General features: G+C 33.1%; 1 long non-coding RNA gene across 1 annotated transcript; it reads right to left on the bottom strand.

Annotated features, from left to right (window-relative positions):
• Positions 1-2,668: 2,668 nt before the first annotated feature.
• LOC114074963 lies at positions 2,669-6,784 on the bottom strand. Its single transcript, XR_003575342.1, has 2 exons — positions 6,291-6,784; positions 2,669-3,009 (listed from the first exon to the last, which is right to left on the bottom strand). It is a non-coding gene; the product is annotated as an uncharacterized LOC114074963 (long non-coding RNA).
• Positions 6,785-7,488: the final 704 nt, after the last annotated feature.

Here is a 7,488-nt window from a genome sequence, read left to right as displayed (position 1 = left end):
TTGAACCAAAATCTATCAATGAATGCAGATAGAGAAATGATTGGCAAAAATGGAAGGATGCAATTCAAGAAAAATTGACTTCACATGAAAAACGTGAAGTTTTTGGACCAATCTTTCGAACACCTGAAGGTGTCAAGCCCGTGGGGTACAAATGAGTTTTTGTGCAAAAATGAAATGAAAAAGGTGAAGTCGTAAGATATAAAGCACGATTTGTGGCAAAAGATTTTTCGAAAAGGCCTGACATTCATTATGTGGAGAGATATTCTCCTTTGGTGGATGCAATTGTCTTCAGGTATCTAATAAATCTGGCAGTTCATGAAAAGCTTGAAATGTGTCTAATGGATGCTGTCACAACCTATTTGTATGGATCATTGGACCACAATATTTTAATGAAAGTTCCTAAATCATTCAATGTGCCTGGAGGATAAAAAAAATTCGCAAGAAAATTGTCCGGTAAGGCTTCAAAAATCCTTATATGGATTAAAATAATCAGGACGGATGCGGTACAATCGTCTTAGCCAATTTTTGCTAAAGGAAGAGTACAAAAATGACCCTATTTGTCCTTGTGTTTTTATAAAAAGGTATGTATCTGATTTTGTTGTAATTGTTGTATATGTCGATGATTTAAATATCATTGTCACTCCTAAGGAGATTTCAGAAGTTGTTGAGTGTTTAACAAAAGAACTTGAAATGAAAGATTTTGGTAAGACAAAATTTGATCTTGGCCTACAGGCATTTGAAAAATAGAATATTTCTTCATCAATTAAAATACCCAAAAAATATTTTTAAACCATTTTACATGGATAAATCACATCCATTGAGTACCTCGATGGTTGTGAGATCTCTTGACATACATAAAGATTCATTTAGACCTCAAGAAAATGTTGAAGAGATTCTTGGCGATGAAACCCATATCTAAGTGCTATAGGAGAGCTAATGTATCTATCCAACAATACTCGACGAGATATTTATTTTGCATTAAGTTTATTGTCAAGATTCAGCTCCCCAACAAAAAGATATTGGAATGGAGTCAAACATATATTCAGATATCTTCAGGGAATCATTGATATGAAATTATTTTATTCTAATAAATCCAAGTCAGAAATGATTGGTTATGCAGATACTGGATATTTGTCTAATCCACATAAAGTTCGATCTCAAACAGGTTATTTATTTACATATGGAGGCACAACTATATATTTATTTGCGTTAAATGAATCAAACATTAGTTGCTACTTCTTCAAATCATGCAAAAATAATAGTCATCCATGAATTAAGTTGTCAGTGTGTTTCATTGAGATCAATGACTCAACATATTCAAGAAATGTGTGATTTTCCTATGAAAAAAGACAATTACATTATACGAAGAAAATGTTGCATGTATAGCTCAGATTAAGGAGGATACATTAAAGGAGACAGAACAAAACATATTTCACCAAAATTCTTTTTCACTCATGATATTGAGAAGAAAGGTGAAATAAATGTTCAACGAATTTGCTCAATTGATAATTTAGATGATTTGTTTACTAAAGCATTACCAACCTCAACATTTGAAAAGTTAGTATCCAAGATTGGAATGCGTCGACTCCAAGAAATTAAATGATATTTGCAACAGGGAAAATAGACTACTCGTTGCACTGTTCTTTTCTTGGCTTAGGTTTTATTTCAAAGGGTTTTCCTGGCAAGGTTTTTAACGAGGCAGCAAATAAAGTGTATCATGAGACATGTTCGATATGATTTTTTATTAGTAAGATTGTAACGAGGCATATTATCTGTCAACGGTAATTCAAGGGGGAGTGTTGTAAATCATTTGGGTGGTTAGTTTGATGACCATAACTCCTTGGTTAATCCTCTTCTTTATGAGTAGTAGTGTTGTTGATAATGTGGTCAAATGGATGACCATAATTCCTAGGTTAATTTCATCCTTTATAATTGGTAGTAATGTTGTTGATAATGTGGTCAAATGGATGACCATAACTTCTAGGTTTATTTCCTCCTTAATGGGTAGTAATTCTCAAGGTTAAATATAATGTTTATGACACCCTTTCGTACTCCTCAATGTAATCCTATAAACAATGGTTTTGAGAATAATGTAGAATACATTTGAAAAAAAGAAAGTGACCTTATATTGTTTATCTTGTCTTATATATTCTTATTGTATTTATATTGTTCTTTTGTTCTTAAGGTTCACAACAAATTCTTTTTTTTCTTTCATTTTATTGTTTTCATTTTAGTTTCATCAAACACTTCTATTTAAGAATAAAATTTTCAAATAGAAAAGGCTTATGAAGAAAGAAAAATAAAAGAATATAAACGAAGATTAATTTAGATTTAATTTAAGATTTTCTTTTCAAGACATCCATTTTTGATAACTCTCTGTTTCGGTATGAAGACAAGTTTGAATTGTAGAAAAAGAGACTAAGAGGGTAGATTTAATGGTGGCTGTGAGGATAGTGGTGATGGTGATTATTGGTCGGGAGAGGTGGACGGAAATTGGAAGAAGGTCAGAGAAAAGAATTTACTTTAAAGAATTATTTACTTTTATTTAATATTTTGGTTAATAATTTTTAGAAAATAGTTAATAAAGACAATTATGATGTGTTATTTAATTTATGTGACATGGATTTGGCATGTCATCTATTTTAGGGAGAGTGAGCTACACACATGATAAGAGGGATTTAAAATTCATCTTTTGATTCAGTTTAAGGGTTTAGATGGTTAAGTGTTAAGTAAAAGGATCCACAATACAAACACATACAAGTATAGGGGTCCATTAAATCATTTTGCCTTTAATTAACATATACAATTAGAAATGACTTTGAAATCTAGTGCTTATTGCAAATGACCTTAATTGGTTGATAAACAAAGTATTTCTCGTGTTATGCATAATCTCACTTTTCCCCATTCAGCTTCCTCTTCATACTTGTGCTTAATCGGTGGAACGCCGATCCTAAATGGTAAAGCATCATCAATCACCTTTCATTTTAACCTTCAAGCTCACAAGAGCATCTGCATCGGAACCAACACACTGATCAATCATTGCATTGTGCCAATTGCAACACTTCTCCAAGGCAATTTTACTCCATTCAAGTTGGTGTTTAGCTGGTAAAACATCAGTTGTTCCAGCGGGACACCAGTGTGCTTCAATGATTTTCGACTTTAAATCCACCCAACTTGTTTTTCCTAAGGAATGCATGCATTCAAGAGAACAAGGGCCTAAAACCCTTCAATAAGCTTTTAAAAATAACAATAATTCATGAATTTGAGTCCAGTTAGTCGGTAAAATACTGACTCATCAGTTCTAACCTCCCCTTCGCCGAAATCCCTTTCCTCCAAGGTTCCCAAGCTAAGAGTGGCTTAACAAAATTTTTGGAACAACCTTTGCATCTTATCTTCATCAAAGTGGGAGGAGAAAATTTTTAAAATAGTTATTTTATCTGTCCATCGACCCTGCTATAGAGGCCACACAAGCGCTTTAGTAACACCGCCATAGTGGGAGGCTACCTGCTATAGCGGGTTGACGTCAGCCTAGATCAATTTAAATTTAAATAATTTTATCTTGTGCTTCAAATTTTAATTTTCGCACCAAATTTTTAAAATTCTTGGAATTCCTCACGAGTTGCCTTTGAATAACGACGAATCAAGTCATCATAATTTCTGTTCCAAATTAGATTATTTGAATATGTGTACCTACTATTTGTAACTTAATTATAAATCTAGTTTGGATTGATATTGTACAACCAAAATATACCCTAGGTGTAATATGACGTATATGACTCTGAAAGTCCCTATACAACCCTTTAACATACATATTACAAGATAATAGAAATAGAGATTTCAAAGTAAGCACTCTCATATCATAAATGAGTTTGACAGAGCAGAAGTGGCCTCAACAAGTCATCTAATACATCATAAGGAGTGGTTAGGACGTGTCACGATCCAAAGTATATCCAAGGTGTAACATGGCGTATAGAATTTCGAAAAGATCTACACAAGCCACTTGGCAATACATCATACGAGATAATAGAAATAAAGATTTCAAAAGAGGCATTCTCATATCATAAAAGAGTTAGACAAAGTGAAAGTCTAGCATATTCTCAACAAACCATCTAATAAATCAAAAGAAGTGGTTGAGAGGTAACACACTCACCACGTATAATATTTGAAAATTTAAATAAAAAAATTCTATGAAAGTGTCTTGGTCCTCGACATGAAGACTCGCAATATTCGAATTGACAAAGGAGATCAACTATCCACAAGTATGTGAGATAGGAGCGACGGACATTACATTAGTAAAATAATGTAGGAACAAGTATGCATTAGTGTAAGGAATAAACTAAGTATGATAGCAATTCATATACGATATGAAATCATGCTAAAATAACTTTATATGAAATGCAATGACCAATCTAAGGTATAAATAAGATTTTAGAAAACACAACTCATAATCATGGTCAATGCAAGCTTTTAACTTTAAACACCTAGTGAGAAGTAACCCAGTTCATTCATGTGGGATATTTACCATTAACTGATATAGACCATGCGAGCTAAAACATGGAATTCAATGTCTATCCCACACCAAAAAAGAGATGTCCTACTTTTCAAGGTAAGAACTATAAGCTTCTAGATTACATGGATCGAGTAGCTAAGACATCCTACTGGGGCACGTAGTTAGAGACAAAGAGATTCTACTAGAGACTCAACCTCTACTAACTGGAGAGCCTCTATCCAGTATTATCCTCTCAGTGCTAAGTAAAAATCTTATAGAATAGTCATTAATCATATTCATTTCATCATCAATGGAAAGACACAATTAAGCTACCAATCCAACCAAAAGTCATTTAGAATTGCTCCTTAAATCTTGATTCAACTTAAGTGAGAAAAGCTTTCAACCTTATGAATCCTTATTTGAGAAATCTTTCACAATCATGATCATAGTATGTGACAAAACCTTTCACGATCTCATTGATACTTCCATTTAAAAACATCCTTAAAACATACATATCTTCATAAATTCATATCTATAGAAGCTTCATCATGTGTTCATAGTCAAAGATCGTGAATCATTCATGGGTTCATATGAATTCAACTAAACAAATATGTAATTACTTCAATTCATGTAATAGAAGATAGAAAATAGCAAATTGAGTCATAATTAAGAAGAACCCATGAAGATTGTTTGAATTGATAATTGAACTAGAAGAATTAGGATCTTCGTGTACCCAATGGAGGAAAGGGAGTCATTGGTTAATACTAACATACCTTAGAGATCAAGGCTCAATTGCTATGGTGAATTGAAGAATCCTTGGCGAAAACCCTAACTTTTTCTTCCTTAGCCTGAGAAATAATTTGAGGCGATGGATATGGTAATATGGGATTTAGGAGAGTGACTTAGAATGGATAATTTTTAGGATCTTATAAAGGTCTTATAATAGGGGTTAAAACAACGTAACTTAGGTACTAAACACACAAGGAAAAGATCCAAAAACCCCTTTAAAATAACTAACAATTCGGGTGCGACCACTTTCTACCACCCCTACTGGTCAACTGTAGACCAAGTACTGGAGCATAATTTCAAGATTAATTTTGATGTGACTGGTCTACAGTCCGTAGACCTAGTCGTAGAACTCAACTTTGATCCTAAACTTCTCTATGTTTGGGACTGTTACGTTATACCAAACCTATCTACGACTCGTAATAAGTTTGGCGGACTATCGTGGTCAACCATAGACTGAGGTACTGGAACTTTGATTTTCCCAAAAATACGACCCCTTTTCTACGGATGCCTTCTAATTTCTAATTCAGGGGCGGAGCCACCTTGTATGAAGGGGGAAATTATATAATTTATACATGGTTAAAATAATTTTATATGTATATACAGTAGATGTCGAACCTCCTTCAGTTACTTCATGTGTCTATTTATACAGATTTTGAACCCCCTCATTGAAAATCCTGGCTCCGTCTCTGCCTTCAATGGTCCATAGAAGGTTCCGTAGAACACAAAAAAGAGCTATAAATGTTGTATTTTCCTTTTCTAATATATGTGGTGTTACAATATCTCCTCCTTGGAAACATTCGTGCTCGAATGGGACTCAAGCTACCATGAAAAGAGTAGGGAAAAGAGATCTACCAACCCAACATGAAAACAATCACATGAATGCATATAACCAAGAAGGAAGACCGACTCCAAGCTAAAACATCATTTCATAACACATACATCCATGCATATAAAAACATGAGGATGACTTAGATTTATGAATCCAAAATAAAGAACATGAGGAGCTAAATACCTCAACCTAGAGTAGGATTGGAGGAAAAGAGATGAGGATCGGGATATCATCGGTCGCGCCCTCCCAAGTATCACCCTCAACATTTGATTCCTCCACAACACTTTTACAGACGCAAATTCTTTGTTTCTCAACTTTCACACTTGCCAGTCCAAAATCTCAAACGACACTTCTTGATACAAAGACTTCCCTTTATACAAAGATTCTCTTAAGGTGCAATAGAAGTCAGATCTCCAGTACACTTCTTCAATAAGGACACATGGAACACCAAATGTACCGATGACTATTTAAAGGGAAAGTCTAATGTATAAAGGATCATTCCGATAAATTTTTGCGATCATCATTGCTGGAACCTTCAACGATACAACTACACAACTAAGAGATAACTAATTTAAGCTATAGCACCATGAACGAATGATATGATACCATGTTAAACTATGAGCTGAGAAGCTCTCTAGGCAAAGATGAACAGAGAAGAGTTATGAACAAAAGGAAGATTACTCATCTTGATAAATCAAAACATACTTATTAAATCATTTATCAATGCTTTTATAGACTGAATTTAGAAGCATCTGGAAGGATCACACCACATGTGAATGACTCAACTAACTTTGCCATCGCATGCCTCCTAACAACCATCTACTCAACTTATAACTAACTCTTGAACAATGAATTAATGACAATGATTAAATCAATTCCCTAATTATCTGATCATTTGGACACTAGCTAATTGAAGATATTAATATTTGAAAATTGGAAGTATGTGATATTCTAATAATTGTATCTGAAGGTTTGTATTTGAAAGTTTCAAAGGTTTGAAGTTTGAAAATTTGAAGATCTGAAAGTTTAAGATTTAAAGATGTGCATATTTGAAAATGGTATGAAATTCTCAAATGCAAAATTTTGGTAGCATTTTCCTTCCATAAGATTAGAATTTATTTTTATTTTTTGCATTTGTAAAGTATATCCGAAAAAATAATGCATGCATTAACTTTGTGTATTAGTACTTAGTAATATCTTGTTTGGTTATTTTTTCAACCTACGTATAAATAGAAATACATGTGGCAAAATTAATGCAAAGACTTTTGATTCATGGATTAGCATGATTAAAGATAAAATTGCCCCTTAAACGATTTCTATGTCTTCTTTTTTAATCATATTTGTGGAGGTAAATTTTATAAATAATTTTCTTTTAAGAAAT

This window comes from Solanum pennellii, chromosome 11 (genome assembly GCF_001406875.1).
Source record: "Solanum pennellii chromosome 11, SPENNV200".
Taxonomy (NCBI): Eukaryota; Viridiplantae; Streptophyta; class Magnoliopsida; order Solanales; family Solanaceae; genus Solanum; species Solanum pennellii.
The sequence above is the reverse complement of the archived record's forward strand: the minus strand, read 5'-3'. Positions and strand labels throughout refer to the sequence as shown.